At 39.6% G+C, this 22,701-nt stretch overlaps 1 long non-coding RNA gene across 8 annotated transcripts in view; it reads right to left on the bottom strand.

Annotated features, from left to right (window-relative positions):
* Nucleotides 1-22,701, bottom strand: part of LOC116226166 (uncharacterized) — a 211,643-nt gene that overhangs the window by 78,265 nt on the left and 110,677 nt on the right. For all 8 annotated transcript variants that reach the window (XR_016465820.1, XR_016465819.1, XR_016465823.1 and 5 more), the window contains exon 3: nucleotides 6,637-6,739. This is a non-coding gene — a long non-coding RNA (uncharacterized LOC116226166). The remainder of the gene's footprint in view (nucleotides 1-6,636; nucleotides 6,740-22,701) is intronic.

The raw sequence follows: 22,701 nt of genomic DNA, 5'->3' as shown, positions 1-22,701 counted from the left end.
ACAGGTCTCTAAGGCTGAACAACTCACTCCCACCAGGATACTTCACTGCAGAGGTCCTTCCTATATTACATGTGACAAAACACCCACAGAGCTAGTAATAAGTGTCTCTGAAATCAATCAACAACAATTATTTTACTGTAGTTATAGTTTCTTATGATTACAATATGTTATTGATGCTCCCATGACTATAGACTTCTTTTGTACAGCAATTTTGCTTCACAAAGACTTGGCAATTTTATTTTTTTTAGCCTTCTATTACTACTCTGTGTTTTATCCTTTTACTGTGTTGCAGAATCACGGTAGCAAGGCCCTGGAGGAAGCAACTTGACTAATCTATTTTAGTTTTCTATATCACAAAATATGTCGCTTCTTTTTTTTCCCCACTAATCTTAACTGATCTATTCCAGTCATTTTAATTTTAGATTTATGCAGAGGAGTAGAAAGGAAAAAAGTATTTTCCTGCAAAAGGCAGCAAGAAATCAATCTATTACTGATACACTAATACAACATCAGCTCTTACAGAAACAGATCTGATGTCCAGCAGCTCTGGTGTGTGAGAAAGTATCACGTGGGGGACAGATCACACATACAGAACAAGTAACGTAATGATTAGGGCTGAACAGTTCTCCACCAGGTTAAATTTGCTCCCATCTCCACCATCCCTCTAACAAAGTAAAAGTTCTCACATCGCTCATGGGTTGCAAGAGAAGTCAACACGCTTCCTTGTACATCAGTACCACCTCCAGGGATACCAGTAAAATTTGTATTCCTTCATGTCATTTCATAAATAGCAAACAGACATGAAAGGAAAGAAAGTAAAATTCCTAAGAAGTTTTAAGTTGCTAGCTAATAAACTTGTGAAAACTGGGAGTAACACATCTACCAGGTGCCTCACAGAAGACCTTTCACAAAAGGTAAATAACAAGCTAAGCAAAAAAAAGTTAGCATTTTCCTACACTCTTCTCCATGCATGGTTACAGAGCCATTAACCCACACTCCTTCCATTTCTCTCACTGGTGAAGAGAACTTGAGTTGCCACTGAAAAACCTAGGATCTGGCCCTTGTTCTCAAGAACCCGTTGTTTGATTCAGCACCTGTCTTCTCAGCTATAAGAACATCCCAAGTATAACAGAAGAAAGGAAAATCAGATCCATATTCTTCCAAAGAGATCTAAAAGAGCTTTTCTTGAACTCTCTTCTACACAAAGATGCTTACAGCTGGACGTCACCTGTTACAGAATAATTGCAGCTTTATTTCATGAGCATTAACTACTTATCAATGATTGTATGGCAGCACCAATGAACTATAAATATCTTGGGTTGTGCTTTTAATTGCTTCTCATCACTCATCATTTGTTGGCTTCATTGCAAATTTCATCATCCATCCACAATGATGAACATGCACTCCTGTGCTACTGGTACAGCATATCAAAATGGTGATAATCTGTTTTTTCAAATCAAGAACAAAGAATCACAACTATCTCCACTTTTTTCTGATATCCCCTTTCACTCAATCCACCACAGTTCTTCCTGCATATTCATTTATGCTGCATCTAACACCTGCAGTGACTTCCTTAAGCTTTATTCAACTGATGACAGAAAAAAATACAGACATTGATGCTTGCCATCCACTGGTACCCCCAAGTCCTTTTAGGCAGGGCTATGCTCTATCCTTGCATCCCCCACCTTATATCAATATTAGGGGTAGCTTCAACCCAGGTGCAAGGTCTTGCATGAGGCTTTATTGATCCTCGTGAGGTTCAGCTGGGCCCACTGCTCAAGCCTTCTAGGCCCCTCTGCATGGCATTCCGTCCCTTGGGTGTGTTGACTGCACCCCACAGCTTGGTGGCATCCACAAACTTGCTGAGGATGCGCTCAACCCCACAGTCAATGTCATTGATGAAGATATAAAAGAGCATCAATGATGAGAAGACACAAATAGCAATATAATAAATCTAGTGAGAAAAACATCTACAGCCCAAAGTCAATGTTAACATGGCTGAGGACATCACAGTTATCAAGAGTTAACAGAAATCATCAGTCCATCAAAAAAATGCAATACCATATGCAGTTCTTGATCGTAACTACAAGTTAATCCCTCAAGAAACTGCTAGATAACTGCTCAGCCACCCACTGCTGAGTTTCTGTAAATTCACTCTTAACTTTAAATAACTTTTGTGCAAGAAAGGGGTGAAACCAACATGAAGACTCCTGAAATACTGCAATATGTTCCATGCTTCCAGCTTCAAGGATATTAAAAAAAAAAAAAAAAAAGGCTTGATTACTTCCTATAATTATGTAAGGCCACAGCCTCAAATAAAGCAAATACTTCCTTCTATTCCCAGATCTATTCATTCTTACCCTAACAGCTGATTCTGTTACACCCAGAAAAAGCAAGCTACTTTTTCTTTTAGACTCAATTCTAATTTAAAGTCAGAGAAATGAACTTTAATATATAGACTGAAAAGCAGATAAAGATAATTGCCACTTTAGTTGTGAGTGATTAGAACAATTCAAATCTCTTACAGCTAATTCATTCTCCCAAGTTCCACTCTGATTTGTTAATCTTCTCACAGTGTGCCATATCATGCATAGAAAAGACCATCACGGGGTCCTAGATGCTAAGCTAAAATCAGAACGTAATAACAAATGTTTAAATACAATCTCTTAAGTTTATAATCCCTCTACCTTTATGTCAATTATGTCCCTACAGATGGTTTCTTCACAGCCCTGTAAACTTGCATAATCCCTTTCCTCATACATAAATCCTTCCACTCTGTTTGTCATGTAGATGCTCTAGGACACATGCTCTACAATTTTAGTACATCTTTCTTCAAAATAGAGTGAGCTAAGTTGGGCAATAAATGTCAGATGAAGACAAAATGAGTTCTATGAAGTGACAGCATAACACTCTTAGACATACAGCCCACTTTATGCAAGCCAACATCTTATTAAACTTTATTACTGCTGCTCACTGGTCAAGGAATTTAAATAACGTGTGTATTAATGCACCTCAATCAATTTCTTCTTAAGCATGTACGAACATATTTGAAATTCTGTGAATTCAAGCCACAGACCATCCATCACATTCTCCTTTTAAGAGCTGGCTGCATCATAATATAAGCAGGTTATATTATGTAAAAAGCAGCAACAAAAGACAAACGATTGTGTGGATACAGAATTATTTCAACTCATAACAAAAGGAACACAGTTAACCACTAATTGATTCCCCTTTGCTAAATATAATTGCTCCCCCTCCTTACCAGTTTGCTTCAGTGAAAATGTTGCTTATGTTATGCTTTTGAACACATTTTCAGAAGGGTAGGGAAAGGACAACTTTGGGAAATTACAAGATCTTTGTTCTGCATGACAGAATTATGACAGGGTGTGAATTTGCATAAAGTTCACTTTCCTTCAGAGAAATTTAATTTCTCTGCAGAGGTTTATACTCCTTAGGAATTCAGAGTCTAGATTTGTTTGTCTTTGTGCAACACTTACCATCTGGCTTCTTGTGTCCCTTCCACAGAAAAGTTTGCTTTCCTGTCAATTCTGTGTATTTGAGATGTTTTTAATCTTTCTTCTGAGATCTTAGAAATGGCTCCACAGAGTCTGGCACATGGCAGCATTTAGAGAACTTTGCTGAGTGAAAATTACTCATTTATTGTGCTGTGTGCCAGCTGTACTTTTGCCTGTTGTGTCTTTTCCTGACTGCAGAGAGACCATTGAATAAAAGAACACAAGCATGAAAAACCCCTCTGTTCTTCACACACTGTGGGCTGCGAGTGGGCTTGGAGACCCACCAGGATTGCACAGTTGCTTGCTTTCTACTGTCTATTGAAAGGATGAGGTAAATCTTCAATACACTGAGTTGCTAAGGTGTCATTTCTATTTTTGCCAGCATATCTACAAACAGACACAAAAAAAAGTAAGATGTTTAAAATGTCTGCCTCCATCTGACAGCAGCTACTTATGCAGCACGGAGTCTATTCCACTGTAATGGAGAGGAAATAATTCTCCCTCATCTGATTCTTCATTTACTCCACTTTCAAATCCAGGCTGTTTCCAGACCCTCTGAGCCTCTTTCTACCCCCCACTTTTCTAGCCAAATCTCTCTTCTCACTTTCTCCATTTTCCTTTCCATTACCTATCTTATTCTTATCTCCTCTTTAAGTTCACTTTCAGTGGGAACAAATTTCCCTCTCATTTCACTCCAAAAATAAAGCAGGAGAGGAAAAGGGAAAAAGAGATGAAACACAAAACAACAGAAGAAATTGGGAAAAATATGCCCATCTATAGATACTGAAACAGAGGCAAAGCTGGCAGCAGAACTGCAAGGAAGCTGAGTGGAGCACTGCAACAGGAGCACAGCGCTGTGGGATGGGATGAAGATCTGTACCCATGTGCTGCATTTGGCAGGTGCACGTTTTTGTTTCCCTCCGCTGCCCCCAAAAATTCTCCTTTCTCTTCCACTGACAACTGAAAAACATCTTGCATGAAAAAGCAGAAAACCTGTGAAGCACTGACACCAGGTACTGTTCTCAAGGCATATGGCTGTGTAACTCAGGAGGAGTGGCATGTTTACTTGCATGCAGCTCCACAAGCTCTCCGTGGGCAGCCAACCCTGGGTGAGCGTGACAGCAGGAGATCAAGCTCTGCAAAGAGTCCTGCAGCTGACAGAAATCTCTAAACGAGTTGTTTAACTGGCCTGGGGAAGTTACAACCTGCTTAATACTCCTCATCCCAAATGACTCAGGTCTGCTGGCTGTATGTGCCTCTACAAGCATTTGTACATGAAATTGTCCCCTCGCGTGGGCAGAAATGAGAGATTGGCAAATCCAAGCTGCAGTAGCAGCCTGACTCACACAGAGGAAGCACAGAGGTGCAGTTGTGCGAAGCAGGTTGCTACCATGCCTGAAGCTGCACTTGTTTGTTTGCTCACCAGAAGTCCTTAGGCTGGAGTTGATGCTCATCGCCATGCAAACACGAGCTGCGGGTGGCATGAATCAGCTCGGAGCCTCTGCCCTCCTACGCACCCTGTGTCACACTGTTTACCACCCCCAGCCCTGCCTTCGCTGGAAGACATTGTTTCCTTCCTCAACACGGAGACGTTCATAGGGTTCAATGAAAAGAAAGGATGTCTGACATCCACAGTTCCACACAGTCTAACGCCACATGACACAGGGCTGGGCTGAGCCACACAACCTCCCAGGAGTTCCCATCACAAACAAGACAGCAAATGACCATCAAGTAAGAAGCCACAGAAGAACTGGGAAATATGCAGTGCAGTACTCCATATGGAGTATACAAAATTCCAGGTAGAAAGAGGGGCTTACTCTCACAGCAGTTGATACCCTCTGGGAACTCTCAAGTTGTGCCAGCAGATGCCAGCTCAGCCTTTAGTAAGAACGTGAGAAGGGCTCTGCCTCAAGAGTTTCTCCACCAAGTTTCTTAAGTGTGCCCAGGAGAGTCTACGTGTTTCTTGCAATACACTTGTACCTCTTCTGGTGTTTTCTCTCACGTTCATCCAAAAATCCTGCATCAGCTCTTCCAAGGTAACTCATGGATTCAAAAATAATCCACCCAATAAGCTATCTGGGGAAAAAACACTGCAGGCATAAGCCTAGCAAAGCAGAGAAGAAAATATTGACAGCGATGCTCAGCCACAGAGGAAGTTCTCAAGCATAGAAAAGGTTGTCAGTGAGCTTCAGAAAGAAGCTGTGGAAGCTTAAGAGAAACGTTCTAAGCAAGACAGTATTTGGTAGTCATCCCTGACACTGCGCCTACATTTTAACAACAGAGGTAAAGGCTTGCCTTCCAATGACTGCTTCTAAAGTTTTTTCACAAGCTCCTCAACAGTCACCACAATCTTATGTAGACAGTGCCTCCCCTGCAGCAAGACCCCCAGGAAGATGTGGTACGAGTGACACGGGCTAAAAAACAGTCTCTTTCAGGCTTCACTGCAAATGTAAACTATTTTGACCAAATAATTTTGAACTTGTTCTATGGTAATTTTTTGTTCGCATTTATCACCTGCAAATCAGCACTGCTTTCTTTGCTCCAAACACCGTATTGTCATTATTATTCCATAGCTATTTTCACAAGGTTAACTCACACAACGGGATGTCAAACTAATCATCAGAAACACGTAGGAATATGAATATTCATAACAAAATCTGGTGTATACTCCAAAGTAGGACCATTTCCATCCCTGAGAGATAAATACAATCAGCCGATCACAGGCTATCAGGAGATCAGGCAAAATACAGCTTGCCACGTTTAAGATACTTCCCATATAAATTGGAAAATAAAACACCCTTCCTAAATGTACAGTACATGGAAGAAATCTCCTTGCTAATTTATATGCCAGAGCCCTGTAGCAATTAGAATATATATATATACACACACACAAATGTATATTTAAACATGAAGCATAGTAAAGAAGTTATGTGGACAATGTAAAACCCTCCTATGTTCCTTGCAGTACCTTTGGCCATCTGAATCTCTCAACTCAGTGGTACTAGTATCCTGCAGACAGTTGCTCAGAAAGCATATCCTTCACCCATCTACCAAAAGCTACTGGTGTCTGGACAGTATTTGTTCCTGGTGATCTCCAGACCTAAAAGGAACTTCTACTTACATCAGCTTAATGAGTCAGATATCACAAAAGTCTTCCAGTATCCCTCATGTTCACTTCCACAGAAATACGTAGTGTGGTTTCCACACCCTTCTCCACCTTGCTCCTAAGGAGGAAGAGAAATCAAAGCAGTTAAAAGCTTCTCTCACAGTGAATAGGCACCCTGCAGGAAGCTCTACCGTTTTCACTACCAGATAGGGAAATCCCACAGATAGAACTGCAGGACACACACGTCTGGCCTTGTTTCCTGCTCCCAATGGCTGTCAAGTCCCTTCTGAAGTTGGTTCTATAAAATTTGTGATTGACGTGCTGGACTGTATGACATTTATGTTCAAGAGTAACTACCTCATTCTTGCAAATTTAAAGCAGCACTCAATCTAGTATATGCCTGTGTTCAAGCATCCAAAGAGCTCACGCAAATGTCTTCCTGCTCCTCTGCTACCTCAGATTTCATCACCACACGGAGGCAGAGGCGTTCTTAGAGAGCTCAGGTAGCATTTTGCTGCATGAGGGATGTAAGCCAACTTCTCCTTAACGTTCTTTCCCTAAATATATAACTATTTCATGAAAACTCATTTCAGAAATACCAACTTTAAACAATATTACACGAATACATAAAGGAATATCTATACACATCTAAAGTCATACGTTTCATGCACGTGATATACTACTGACATGATACACACAGTGCTTAATCCACCTCTGGACCCGGTTTCTCTGAAACACTTTCTTGCAGAGCCTTCTTGTTCTGCCTTCAAAGATGACAAAAGCCTATGGGGAGAGTAAAGTTTTGAAGGTTTCCTTGGCAATAGATGTTAGCTGTGGTGGGTAAGCAGCCATCAGGGGATGCAAATTGTCAGAGGAAGCAACCAGGCACCCAGCACTTTTGAAAATCACTTATTCAAATAGAGGTTAGGGCAGTATTCACATCTCACTTTAGGTATTTAATTTCTGTTTCCAAATCTGGCAGCTTTCTTCTTTTGTTACTACTGAATAGAAATAGCTCCTAAATAAAGAGGTTTAGACATGAGAAATATTTAAAATTATATAGTGTCAACATTCCTCTTTCTTTTCTTCTTCCAGTTCTCACCTCCTTTTAGAAGGGACAACTTAGGTTCCTATGAAAAAACAGTATCGGACTGGACATACTTCATACACACACACTTAGAAAGAAAGGAGAGAGCTGTCTGTTATTTCCCATTGTTTTGTTTTGTCTTAGGCACAAAAGCAATGGATAAAACAGAATTACCCTAGCATCTCAGGTACCATTGATCAGAGAAATGTGAAGGTATACCCCTGCTGGGCTATCCGACTTCTGCATTTTTGATGTCTCTTCAGCCTGTTCCACTGTGCAAGTCAAGCAAGGAAAATATAAATGTCAACAAGATACCGCATTTTACTTGTTTCCTTTTGATTCAATCCCATTTGGGTTTGTGTGCTTCAAGTAATCTCAAATAGATGGTAGTACATCTGTGGAGAGGAGTTGTTTGGATTGCAATGTGAAGGCCTACACTTCTTTGTCTGTTAAGGTCTTTGTTTCACTCCCAGCCTTTACACAGTGTCTGTCAGCATCTGGGACACATACAGAGATACTTCGTATTTAAATTCTTGGGAGAGTCAGCATCATCCTAATACCAGACATCACAGCTCGTTTTGGTCTAATTCAGTTGCAGCTTTGTTTTTCTTAACTGTATATGAAGCTGTATACAAATCAGCAAAATGATTTGATATATCGTTCTCACCTTTTTCCCTAAATAATACCTTCTCTCCTCCTTCCACTTCATGGAAAAATTGTACAGAACATAAATTCTATTGGTCTCTCCATAGGATTTAACAGAAATCTCTCTTCCTACAAAAATCTGTAGAATATCCATCCTTCAGTTGAGACAATGTGGGCTGTTGTTTCCTTCGAGTAGACCTAGGTCTATGAAATGAGAGTATGTTTCTGTATGACTGTTATTGATTTGTCTTGATTACATTTCAGAGCCAAATCTGGCTCTAAGCTAGATTTCTATGAATTTATTTTTGGTTTCATTTCTTATTTAATTTATCCTAACAGTTGTTAAAAGCAAGCTACCTGCCCTCTGTTTGCCCACACAGACAAAGCTAGACAGTCTAATAATTCAAGTGCTGTAGCCTTGAAATGACGATTACACGCTCAGAGAGACACTTCTATTCCTATTTCTGATTTTTCCCTCCACCAAAGCTCCCAACAGCCTTAAACCTTCCTTGGGGCTGACTTGTTCTGGGGGCACCACAGCTGCAAGCGAGCTCAGAAAGCTATTTCACGTATCAAAGACCTGTATTTTGATCAGCAACTTGAATGATATCTTGTGGCATTACTGAATCTATGGACTAATGAGTTGAATACTGAGATAAGAAAAAAAATGGGGAAAAAAAAAAAACACCTTCGCTTGAAATGAATCCTTCCTGCTTTTCTAGCTATATTTCCAAGCTTCTGAGGTTAGATTCACAAAGAAAAAAAAAAAAAAAGCAGCAAGCTCTGGAGCCAACAATCATCCTTTCCCAGCACAGCCAATTCCCTCACTGCTAATTCCAGCCAGGGATCTGACATTTAAAGAAGTGAGGAAAAAATTATCCTCGCATCAGCAGATAGGGAGGATTTCCAGCTGAAACAACATTTTCTTCATAGATTACACATCTTAGAGGAATAATAATGAGAATTGTATTTGTACAGCAATTTTCGCTGAACACCTTACCGTGCATTCCAACAAAAATGTAAGCAACAAATGGCTATCCAAGTATGATTTAAAATCTTGGACCAATCTAGGTTCCCAGAGTTTGACAAATGAGCCCATGAACAGAGAACAAAAATATTAAAGGCTGGGCACCCCAAATGGCTCCTCCTCATTTCTTGGAGCTGTGTAATAAAGGCAGACCTTTAATGCCTTTAGCGATGTGCAATGACATTTGAAACTGAGTAACACCTTTCTATCCATCTGTTCATTACACAGCAGCCTCCTATGGCAATAGTGCTGCCTTCACAAATGCCAGGAAAGCTCCCACCTTACTGGGAGATCTTTGTCTTTAACCTTCATCAGTGCAGGTTTTAGGAATAGGCATACTATTATGACATAAGCTTACCCTCCTATCCTAATTAAGGGGGAGAGGAAGGTGGGCATTAGTGGTTCCCTGAGTCTCTGGGTTTTAGTCCCAACCTCCCTCCCTGGAGCTCCAGCATGGCTGTCAGTTGTGTGAACACTGGAGACCGAGCAGAATAAGCCAAGAAAGGAGAATTTGACTGCAAGCACCTCTCTATTTGAATCTTTGCATTTTAAACAACGCTGATGTTACTCAGTCTCTGCACACATACTTATTCTATAAGCAGAGCAATTATCTTTCATCTTTATATACAAGCACATGGGGAAAACTGTAAAACAGGAACCATATCTTATCTCCTGTTTTCATATCCATGACACACAATGTGATTATACCAGAGATGTTTTAGTTTATTAAAAAAAAAAAAGGAAATATTGAAATGATATTATTTTATTTTTACAAAACTAAGGTTTTACGCTGCTATTTGTTATAAAACCTACTCGAGGATTTAACCTCAAATGTTTAATTATATTCATGCCAGTGCCTAAAAACCTTTAAGAAGCATCACCACACCACTGCAGCACTCTCCAAGATACAGGATTTGTTCTAGTTTAGAGACAGCAATGCTTGATGGAACTGAGCTGAACTCCAGCATGCCACGTCTAACTTTCCCACTGAGAATATCAGCTGTTCATACAATCAAATTCTCATTACAGAAAAGATTTTGCCACAGAATAAACATGAGCATTCTTTGTAAATATATTATGTTTCACAGGTGGGAAAACAGTGTAACGAATTCACAGAAGATACTATTTACATAAATTCTTTCATATACAAAATCGTTTTACTATTTGCGTTACTCTTACTTCTAAGGTTTACAAGATTTTACATTCAATAAATGGATTTTCAAAGCCAGCTGTGGTCACAAAGTTTTTCTGAGAAAGCTATTAAAATCTGCCGTTGCCACATGGTTGCTAAAAAAGGCAAGAATTCTTAATTTACTGCGTGCAAGCATGGCTATACAGACAGCAGGGTCTGCCATGACCTCTACTGCTCTACCAGGAGACAGGATGAGGACATGAGATTCAGTGGTGGAGGTCCAACCCATCAGGAAAACACTTCCCTTGATACCTGTGGCTGAGTCAAAGGAATACTGAGTCAAAGGAATACCATACTGTAAGGTTATTCACACTCATTTCTCAGTAACACATGCTATAATTGCACAGACAGTAGCTCAAGTGTGGCTGAAATTTGTGGCCAATTTCGAAAAGCCAACTCACACCAACTCAAACTTATGTGCTAGCAACTGTATTTCTGGATGCAGATGCACTTCTGTTGGACTTTCAGCTCCAAACAACAGGCAAGCTGTTGAATTTGCTGCAACTTCTCACCTAACAGTAAGAAACCATTTTGTGTTCACAGCCTCAGGTCTGAACTAGATATAGAATTAGCTCAAATTCTCACACACCAACTTCTCTAAAGGGTGAAAGAAAAAACCAACAGTGCAGAAGTCGGTTTCTTCTTTATTTCTTCTTTTTATATAAATTATTATGAGTTACTTCATTCACTTGCTCAGAGGGACACAACAGAAGTCACCAGTTTAATGGAACCAGACTGCCACATGCAGCATAAAGGCATCTTTAGTGCATAAAGGACAAACAAAAACACCCTCCACAGGTCTGCTATCAGCACCTCTAAAGCAAACCAGCAGATGGAAAGTGTAGCAGTCTCTCCTTTGCTGAGGCAGTCACTGCTGCGCTATTGGAAGCCCTCTAATCAGATTTGTTCATATTCTTTCCAGGACTGCTGAGTCTTGTCAGCAAAAAAAAATTTCACAAAATGCTAACATTCAGCATTTTGCAGTCACTCTGGCATTTTCATTTGAACTGCACCTTTGCAAGCCGTGTGCCTTCCTCCAGAAAGTAGGAGAATAAAAAGTATTCACTTATCTTAAAATAAATAAGTTAAGTTTTAAAACATCTAGGAACTCTCTGAGGTTGCAAACCAGTAAAAGAAAAAAAAAATCTGGAATATAAAGACATTAAAAAAAGAGAGAAGTAGTCCTATGTCTCTTTCCTCCTCAGGATCATATTTTAAGGTAACAGTGATTGAAAACAAAGTAATGCAGGAGTAAACATAGTAGTTAGCTGGTGTTGATTGTTTACTTGGAAGAAAATATAGAAATGCATGCCCCAAGGCCTGTATTTATGAAAAGGTTCAGTAACTCCTCAATGAGGTAGATCTATAAATGCCAATATTCTAATAATTCACCCACCTTGCTTTTATCTAAGAAGCAGTTGTCCAATCTTCAGCTTTTCAGTTAGCTACATAAAAGTACCACCTCTCCATTATTTTTTTTTTTCTATTTAATATGAAGAATTAAGGCAAGAAAAATTGCTTTATCCAGTGCATAGTGTGAGAAAATTGAGAACATTTCTTCATCTCCCATTTATTATTTATTCTTACATTCTTCACAGGGATGTTCTTCTTTTCTTGACACAATACGCTACTGAAACATTTCAAAGGTGCTACAAGGTTTAAATGTTCTCATCAATATATGATTTTGTGGCATCAGCCTCTTATCCTTGGGATTTTAACTATCTGTGAAATAATAACTTTTACAATTAAAGAGCTGCATTCATTACCTAAATCACGGCAATATCAAATAAAAGGATAAGCCACCAGAGCCGTGAGGAAGATAAAAACAATTTAGTAAAAGAACTTATTCAAACCAGAAATACCCTTTTTGCAATAAATAAAAGACAAGTTTCATTTACAAATACAAGCTTCTACTATATAACTTTCAGAATTTCTCAGATATGATGGTAAAAATATATTGAGCCCGTAGGTGTGTTTCTCCTACTGCCTGCTCTTTCCTGCAATGATTACACCGTGTGAGTTGGAGCGCAGGTTCTTCAACTGCTACTATGCTGAAATACACAGAAGCTAGAATTCCCATGTCATTCTCTTTTCCCTCTAGCCACCTGTCACAGGCTTCCTCTTACACAAAAACTACCATTTGTATCCAGGATGGTCGCTAATTTCCTGTCAAGCAGCCACTGCAAATTATTTGATAGAAGTGATAAGCTATAAAGAACGTCTTGTCTTCCATGCTTTTTCTCATCCAGGCTGATTTCCCACTGGAAATTATGTCTACTGGACCATCTAACTGGACCTTCTCTCCAAAATATAATACAATATATTACAATTTCATATTCAAAAATCTCTCTGAAAGTAATGCCTCCTATTTATTTCCATGGAAACTACAGCAGATACAAAGAGAACAATAACACTAATTGACAGACCAAATTCACAGCTACAAAACACTGGTTTTCAACACAGTCACCACCATTAGCTATGCATTTTTGCTACCCATGAAGAAGAGCCTGCATGCCATGCTCATAAAAACCTGCACCAGTGGAGGAAATCTCCTTTTACCACTGCTGAAAAGCACTACCTACTGCCTCACTGTGCTCACTTCTACTGCTTGATCTCCATCAGTGTTCAGTGAGTGTCAATGAATATCAGTGGGTGCCACTTTTACCCATAGAAGAATTCAATGGCACACACTTGCTTCACATGCGCTTCCATGTCAGACACCATTTTGCCAGACTGCCCCTCTGCTGCCATCCATCCATCACACAGCAACAAAATGGAGCTAAATATTGGTGGGAAGGTTCAACCTCTACTGCCACACCACCAATATCCCCCCTCTGATGTCGTGGGCCAGCGTAATAAAAAAAATTACTTTTGAAGCTGTCCTTGCAGTACGATAACTTGCAACAGGTGCAATTAGGTATTGCCCATTTGGCATAGACTCCCTGCTTGCCCTGTGAGTAGTTCACCACAAAGGAGCTTCTCTCATGGTGTTACTGCGTGTCAAGATGTGGTCCAACAGGTCCCCTATCATTTAGAAATATTTGGAGCTAAAACCCGTGCTCATTGTCTTAAAGAAAGTAAAGAAACAGACCCAAAGATCCTGCAAGCCAGGTTAAAAAAAAGCCCTGTGAAGCCAAACACTTTGAGTCCTGTTGGGAGAGGCAACACTTACAAGCTGACCACAGCTGCCAAACACCAAGAATGGGAAAGTTCAGACACTTGCCACTACAAGGAAGCCTACTGAAATTGAACAAGAAAACTTAAATAGAGAAACTAACCTAAATTCCCTACAAAGCATGGAATAGCCTAATCTCTTTGAGAAATTATATGAAGAGGCTCCTCATCCACTCCCAGAATGGGAATCAGTGGTTTTGACTGATTTATTCACTTTCCATGCATCATTTTTAAAAGTGCTGTAAAACCACAGTCAAGCCAATGCCACTGGTTAACTACGTCTATGCAGAAGTTAGGAGATAAAATGATTCCAACATCAATCTCTTTTTCCAGTTTCTTGCTGAAAAACACAGCAATAAATTGCAGACAGTTCACCACAAGGCTAAGATGTAATGCTGTAAAAACTTCTATAAAGCTTCAGTACCAAATTTAACTCCAGTGATAGGCTGTATCACGAGATCCTCACAATGTGGCAGGAGATGGCTTCGCTAAACAGTAGCAGTAGATCAATTAAAAGTTGCAGTAAATAGCACAATCTCTTAAAAGCATTCACAGTACAAACATAATAATGCTCAATGTTATATTTAGGAATAGGATATAAATACCATTCAAGTGCTCTTTGATTAAGAATAAGACATAACTATATAATAATTATAGCTGAGGAGGCTTAAGGAGGTTTGAAGCAGGCTTCGTTATGAAGCACATTTAAAATACTGACTAGCTGCTCTCTTACAATATTAAATCTTTCTGCTATTCTGTGTAAAACTCCTCCCACTAACAAAAACTCACACCTTGGTACCTATAGGAACCTTGATACCTATAGGAACCTATAGACCTGTCTGTCTGGTTGCCCATGCCCCCTGCAAAGGGAGTGGGGATGGGGTCAATTGGAGAGCCCCAAAGGCAGCAGAGAGGAGCTGGGGAGAAGAACACACGGAGCAAGTGCCAGCTCCAGGCTCTGGTGTGCCAGCTACGTGCCACACCATGTTCCCCTACAGAGTGAGTGCTCTTTCAGTGACCCTGGGTTTTGGGAAACAGGCAACTGAAGGCACACAGGTATGAGCTGATCACGTGCGCAATGTAGAGCAGTCAGTGCTCCAGAACACTCTAGTTAAACATTCAAAAAAGTCGAAGCATGACATACTGACACCAGCTTCTAGGATATCAGAACGGTAAGGAGGTCATTCTGCAAAAAACAAGCTTTTGCATTCTCCAGAGTTTATGTTTCCACGTCTCTAACTTTTTCCATCAAGTAACTATCATCAAAAGAGCGAGCAAGGAGAAACGGTGGAGTGTATTCTGCTTCTGCAGTCCTGAGGCTGTGCGTGATCATTGCTTTTATAAGTCCAGAGTACAATAGGAAACATTTTGTTCTATAGTTCACATAGCATCTGAAAAATCCTGGACAAGGTTTCTGTACTTTACCCTCCGGTAGAAATCATGGGTTAAGTATTAACAGAGATAATCTGGAATTATTATAAATTTATAAAACATTTTCCAAGAAAAAGCAAAAGTATAATTATGCATATTTGCCTCTGGGATGTTGGAGAACTACAATATTTATAAGACATTACATAAACTTTGGGAAAGAAAGCTGATGAGACTAAGCAATCCCAATGTTTTCAGAGACAGGTCTTTGAGCTGTACAAAACCCACACTACACTCCTATGTAAACTCCTAAAAAAAAAAAAAAAAAAAAGCCCTTTATAACCTGCCCTAACAGAGGAATCCTGCTCCTAGCTAATGAAAGCACGCTGTTTGCTCTTGAGACTACTGCAAATGAGCACAACTGGAAAGATGAAAAGAACTTGGGATAAAATTTCATCATCTTTCATCTAGATTCAGAAAATTACAGTCAGCTAATAATCACAGAATGAATCATATTCCCCTTTAGCAGAGAGCCTCTTCTGCAAATCAGGAAGAAACAACAGCTGATACTGGCAAGGATGCCCACCCAACGCAGTGCCCCATACGGCATCCCATGGCTCTTCAATTCCAAAAATAGAGAGCATGTTCTTGTGCATGCTGAAGATATTCCTCATGCAGAGCCAAGTGCAAATGCATTAAAAGCTCTGGCAGCAGATTTCTCTTTTACTCAATAGCATATCAAAACAGTGAAATATATTTCCCCCGTTATGATGAGCATCAATCCCAATGGAGTTTAATGCACTGATCTTCATGCGTTAGAAAGCTTATTCCCAGCTTCCGTGGAACAGATGAGGACAACCCAGAATTGAACACTGAGGGAGAACACACAGAGAAGTGACCACAGGCTAACAGTGCACGTGCAAGCCTATGTATGTATACATTTTATAATCTCAGTCTATCACACGGGCCAACTACTCATTTAAGGATTTGGCAACATGACCAACACTTACAAAGACCACTGTTTTTTTCACTGCATTGAATATGTCTTTCACACAGGGGCATGGGCAATTTAAAGACATAAAAATTCCAGCACGCTGTGATGGAATCCATTTTTTTGTGTGCATCTATGCAAAAGTAAGAACAGCACAACCTCCATGCAACAGGAACCATTGTGTACAGCTACAAGAGATCTAAATATACACTCTCACTCTTTCTAGGCAATTTTTCTGTGACAGAGAACTAGGTCATAGGCTTATCCATTTTAGATTAACACCTTCTGTCCAGCTCCTAACCAGGCTACCAAGGATATCGTCCAAGGGCACCATATTGAAGATTTTTTAAAAGATTTTACTACAGAGGCTGATTCATTAAAACTGAGAACTTGTGCTTCTAAAAGGGGCCATCGCATGTAACATCTGCCTATTAAAAATACACTCAAATAGAGAATTAAAAATTCTTGCAAAACTTGTACACGAGTAAGAGTGGGATAGTAAGCCATCAACATGGGGGTTTTTGGATGCAGGTTTTTGTTTTGTTTTGTTTCTCTCCAAACAAGCAAGGCAAGAAATAAAACTGACACATTTGTGGAGATCAGGAGTTCTTTGAACAAAATATTTTACAGTGATGGGACATACTGTAGCAAGGACATCATTCTTCTCACCCTAGGAAATTACTCCTATTGGGTACACTCAGCTTGCATACTGATTTTTATGTCTGCCACTGTAAACTGTCCTGTTACCTGCATGCTTGTCTTCTGTTCCTTGATGCAATGCTAAGAACTGGGGTGATCATTTCCTTTTCTGTGGCTCAAACTCACGTTTGACAACATCCAAATGAAATAACAATATCCGCAAAAAATGTTTCCTTCCTCTGACAATACTGTCCTGAAAAACTCTGAGATACTTACAAGGCTCCCAGAAAGGTCACCCCATCACCTCTCACACAAATGGCAACAAACAACTCAAATCCCAGGGAGAAGAGAAGGACACTTGCGTGAACAGCAGCCCTGTGAACCCTTAGTGCTACAGAAAATGCCAAAATACATCTTGTTCAAATTATACCTTTGCTTTTTCCACAAACAAAATAGAGAGCAAACAGAAAAAAAGCCAAACACACAAAGCAATTCCAAAAACTTATTAAAAAAAAAAAAATTAAATACCTGAGTACAAAAATTAAATACCTGAGTACAAGAACAGCCATATAGTCTCTGCACAAACTAAGCTGAGCCTATGCAAGGGCTGCTCCTATTTTATCATGTTAGCCCACAACATCAGAGATGGATGTTGGTGGTGTGGCAGTAGAGGTTGAACTTTCCCACCAATATTTAGCTCCATTTTGTTGCTGTGCGATAGATGGCAGCAGAGGGGCAGCCTGACAAAATGGTGTCTGACATGGAAGTGCGTGTGAAGCAAGTGTGTGCCATTGGATTCCTCTGTGGGTAAAAATGGCACACACTAACACTGATCAACACTTGCTGAACACTGATGGAGACCAAGCAGCGGATGTGAGCACAGTGAGGCGGTGTGCGGTGCATTTCAGCAGCAGAGCAACAGTGACAGCAGGTCATCACTGCTGGTGCAGGTTTTTATGAGCACGGCATGCAGGCTCTTCTTCATGGGTGGCAAAAATGCATAGCTAATGGTGGTGACTGTGTTGAAAAACTGTTTTGTAGCTGAGTATTTGTCTATCAGTGTTATTGTTCTCTTTGTATCTGCTGTAGTTTCCATGGAAATAAGTAGGAGGCATTACTTTCAGAGTGACCTATGTACAAATTAGGTTAATTCTATATCCTCTAGACATTGATATAATTTATATGTGTAATTATCAATTTTTTCATGCTAAATGTGCTATTAAAACCCATTTCATCTCAAATGCATCACAAAAGCCATCTTTCAGTGCTAGAATGTGAAATCACACCGGTTACTTTTGGGTTTTTTTGCTTTTCATTCTGGAAAGGACTTCAGATTCTTCAGTTAAAAGATTTAACACAACAGAATTTAACCTCCTTAAAATATCATATAGTTAGAGAGATCAGATTTCTAGAGATCAATCTTTTATGATTTGCAATTATTAGCTTATCACTTTTTAGGACCTCCAAATTCAAATCTGTCACAAACGCACTTAGAAACAAAAGCAACATTCCTCTTTCCTTTTCAAATGCTAAAGTGATGCTTAAAAAGAAGTTTGTTCTGCTCAAAAAGAATTCTAAGTAAATAAGGAGAAATGCGTAGGTGTTACACCGCATTGTTAGCAGGACTGAATTTAATCTGATGAATTGTCAGAGTAAGGCTATAAAGCACAGACAATGTCTAGTGTACAGTAAGAGGAGTTCTTGAGTTTACAACTTCCCACTACCATTTACTTTCAGAATCCACAGTCAGTAGTAACTTTCACACCAGAAAGCTAAAATTCACATTACTGTTTTCCACAGCCCAAGGAGGTGATAATATGACTGCTACTAGACAAGGCTACTTCTCTTTCCTTTCACATTTCTTCCAAAACGAATTATATTTCCCATTCCATCCTAAAAAGTCAAGATCTCATCCGACCTCATAGCCTTATAAATCAAGAGAAGGGTACTATTTGAAGTCCTAAACATATGCCTCTTTTCATGATCAGGATCCTACCGATAGGAAACATTTATTTTGGTATACTAACATTTTTAAAACAGCAAGAAATGGGTGATTACTTTGAGCTAATACGTCATGTTGAGAAGTCTACACATTTGAACTCACTTAAATAACTACAGAATGTCACACAGTTCACATCAGTCATGAGTTTGCTCTCAGAATATCCAGAGATCTCAAATCCCACCAGTCTTTCTTTTTCCCTCGCAATGGGCAGTTTTCTAAACAATGCTAATTGATAATTGTGATCTCTCTTGATCACAAATATTTGACCACTTCTCTATAAGCGTATAGTTGGTAATAAAAATTAAGCCCATTTCTCCTTGCCTTCATTTTCTTTTTCATGATCCATCTAGCTTTACTCTGACAGAAAAGCTCCCAAAATCCACCTGTACATTTTGGAGTAATCACAGTGGATCTGTTTTTCTTCCCATTCTTTGTCCTCAGCTTTGTAGTACAGCAGGGGTTTCTACCTGTAGCCACCATCAGCAATCCTCAAAAACCACAAATGCTGTATCTTCTGCATTTAAATGCATCTTAGGTATTTCATCTCACTCAATCTGTAAACAGCCACAATTGCAGTTACTTACATTGCCTAGAGGTGAATTTCCCCATTACCATCTTCTCTGTAAACCAGAGATCCAGAGATTAAGTATTACAAAACCCATGTCCTGTAAGGACACTTGAGTACACCTATCATACAGCAGCTGTGCAGCACTTACATAGTACCAAGAATCAATCAGCTATGTCATGGGTATGTGCTTGACTGCCCCAGAGAGATTAAAACTAGGTCTTCATTGCTTCTGAGCCCCACAGAGTGCCCTGGCATTTGCCATCCAAGGTAACAAGGGGTGAGCACCAGAAAACAGAAGAAAAATGGGAAGCGTGCGTCCTTAGAAAGACACATTTAAGGTCGTGAGACTTAAATATTTTTTCCAGCAAGTAACAATTTGCACACTGGTTCAGGTATTGAGCCACATTAAGAATGGGCCTTCAGGGCACCTCTTCTCTGGCTGTCTTCTGATAGAAATCAATGTGATATATACACATTGCGCAGGCTGAATTGCATCCTCCATTTTGTGGGGTAGCAAATACCTTCTTCATCGATTTCATCTCGTCTTCACTTCTTCATTTGTTAGAAAACAAGGGCAGCTGAATGTTCCAGCCCCAAAGAACATTATGCTGCCACAAAGATACAAGAATCAGGTATAAGCAGCTTGAATCCCTAGACATGGGGAGCCTTCTTTCTGCTTGAGTAAAGACAAACAAGCCAAATAAGCTTGAGCCGCATTACCTGCAGTATAAAGTGATGTGAGATTAACACTTCAGAGACCTATTTTTGTCAGCTTCAGCTGAATTCTAGTGTTATTTGATTATACATCATATTCTACATACAGTGCTTGAGAATGACTGCATAAAAATGATCTTTTGTGCAAGCATTATTAATAGCACTTAGAGAAGGTTGGTTTTTGCCTTAAAGAATAGTCAAATGAGTGCCGGACTCTTCTGTAGAATTCTGATCTTAATCCAGCAGAGCATCTTAAGAGGTTGAGTATTGTCATATGCTTAAAGCTTAGCGTCTGCAAAAATGTTTTGCCAAGCTGCAGCTTTTAATAGCTCCACATATGCTTATAATTAACACTGTGATTATTCTTCATTATTGGATTTTTTTTGTGAAAACTGCAGGAGATTTGACAGACCTGTCATAATCTGCAGTCACTCAACAAAAAAAATGAGGCAAGCTCATATTAGTGACATTTAAGACTATGTGAGTGTAGTAAGAGCAGAAATCCAAGCTGTAAAGGAGACAGTTTTACAATGCCTGCTCAGTGAAACAACATATAGACCTGGTGATGATCAGAATAGCTAACTACAGCAAGAGAGTCACCTTGCTAAATAGCTGGATGCTACCTAGTACTAAAATAGCCAAGGCTTTCTCTTATTTCCTTAGCTGGTGATCACTGAAGGGATTTTTCCTTTTTAATTCATGTTTGACATGAAGTACAACTAATAGGTGTCCTGACATGGGAGCCCAGGCAGGACAAACACGTGCCTCCTGCTTCCTTGAAAGAGAAGGAGATGGCTGGGAAGAAGCAACCAGATCCCCAACATCTGAAACTAATTTCTAACTCTCCCTTTTTTTTTTTCTCTCTCTCTAAATAAATAAAATTAAATGAAGTATCAAGTTGACTGGTTTTCTGCAAAAGCATTAAGTGCACTCACATGCAGTGAAGATGCAATACACAGTGATTATATGCATGCACTCTGCAGTTGGAAACGAGACTACAGCACCTGTGGGACTACTGCTTGTAGCTCTCCTTTGGACACCCTCTAATCTTCTGCAAAAAAGATTCTCCCACTTTGTCACAGACCCATGGTTACCTTTCAGCATTAGTTAGAAGTTGGCAAGGTGCTGCAGTGCAGGAGCATACATGGGGCAATATGCTGAGACCAAGTTTATCACTCAGTAAATGACAGCCATGGAAATGTCCCCACCTTCTGTTTTACACTGCCTGCTGGGAACATCCATCTGTATATTAAAGTCTTCTATATAAATCCCGCCTACAAAGTCACAATAGCTTTCATTGGAGGATATTGCTTAAAATTAAGCAATTCCATTCAAATAAATTCTCCTCACCAAGATTATTCCTAGTTAGTTCAGCTACACTCTCTGTCATTAGAACAGAAAGAGGGAACACAGTTCAGCACAGATGGAAAATTGGTGCAAGCACTTGGTAAGGTCTGGCTGGAAAGAGAAGGCTTTCAAATGAAAAGCCTACCTCCATCTCTTGATCAATACTAGGAGAGACAAAGAAACACAGCAAAAGTTTTGCTATCTACTTTCATTACTAGCACTCTGATGTGAAATAAAAAGAAATTAAAAAAGAATAAGGTTAACTTCTAGTTAATAGGGCAATTCAATCCCATCCTAGTTGAATACCAAAATATGCACACAACTCACTGTGTTGTGAGCCCCCATACTACAGCCCAGAAGATAGGGTGGTGAAATTGAGATCACAGCAAAATTGGAGGGAATTTGGGACCCGTGGCCATGAAAAAAGCATCGGGTCTGCTGGAGACTTCTGTGTGATTGCTCTCCTACCACAGCGATATCACAGAATTGATGAGTTATCCTGTTTTCCTAAAATTTAGTAGCATGAACAGAAAGAAGGCTTAGAAAGAAGTCTTGTTTCATACACCCAAGGAAGAGCTCTGAGGACCTAGTACTTTCAATAACATCAACATCCTGATCTAAGATTGCATGAGCACAAATTCCCCTGAAAATTTCCATGTTGTTGAGATCAAATTACTTCATTACCTGTATAAGAACATTAGTGAAGTTAGGTATCAAACTCAGTTTCTGCTGCTGGGTTTACCTGTGGCATAGCATTCCCGACTCAGGAATTCTGATCCTCTCAAACACCACAGACAAAAGGTGTCAGCTCCAACAATAAAAACCCGTCCAAAGAAAATACTTCCTCGGCCTAAAGCTTTGATTTCAGGCTATTACATGTGACAAATTACAGTCAGAAACAAGATTATGGAAAATAACGAGTGTATTCACTTTTATCTTACCCGTCCAAACACAAACGGATGTTTTACTGGCCAAAATAGATGGGGAATGTCTGAATGGTAGCGTCTCATTTTATGCCCGCTCAATAACAAAGACAAATACTGAAGTGTGATACACCCAAGAATAAAAAGTAGGTATCCATCAAGTCTATAGGACTTGGTTCACATGAGTACAAATGGACCTTTTCAGTTCATGGAGCTGAGACAGAAGAAGAGACAGCATCAGGGTGAAATGCTGGTCACCTTAGAACAGAAAAAGATTATTTTCAATGTTATAGTATATGTAGACATTCAGAAATTCAGGAAAGAATTTTGAATAAACACAGCCTGTCTGAAAAAGTAAACCAAAATCTTAGCATACACGAGGAAAATACACGGAATATATTGA

Source organism: Phasianus colchicus, chromosome 4 (genome assembly GCF_987193195.1).
Source record: "Phasianus colchicus chromosome 4, bPhaCol1.hap1.1, whole genome shotgun sequence".
NCBI lineage: Eukaryota > Metazoa > Chordata > Aves > Galliformes > Phasianidae > Phasianus > Phasianus colchicus.
The sequence above is the reverse complement of the archived record's forward strand: the minus strand, read 5'-3'. Positions and strand labels throughout refer to the sequence as shown.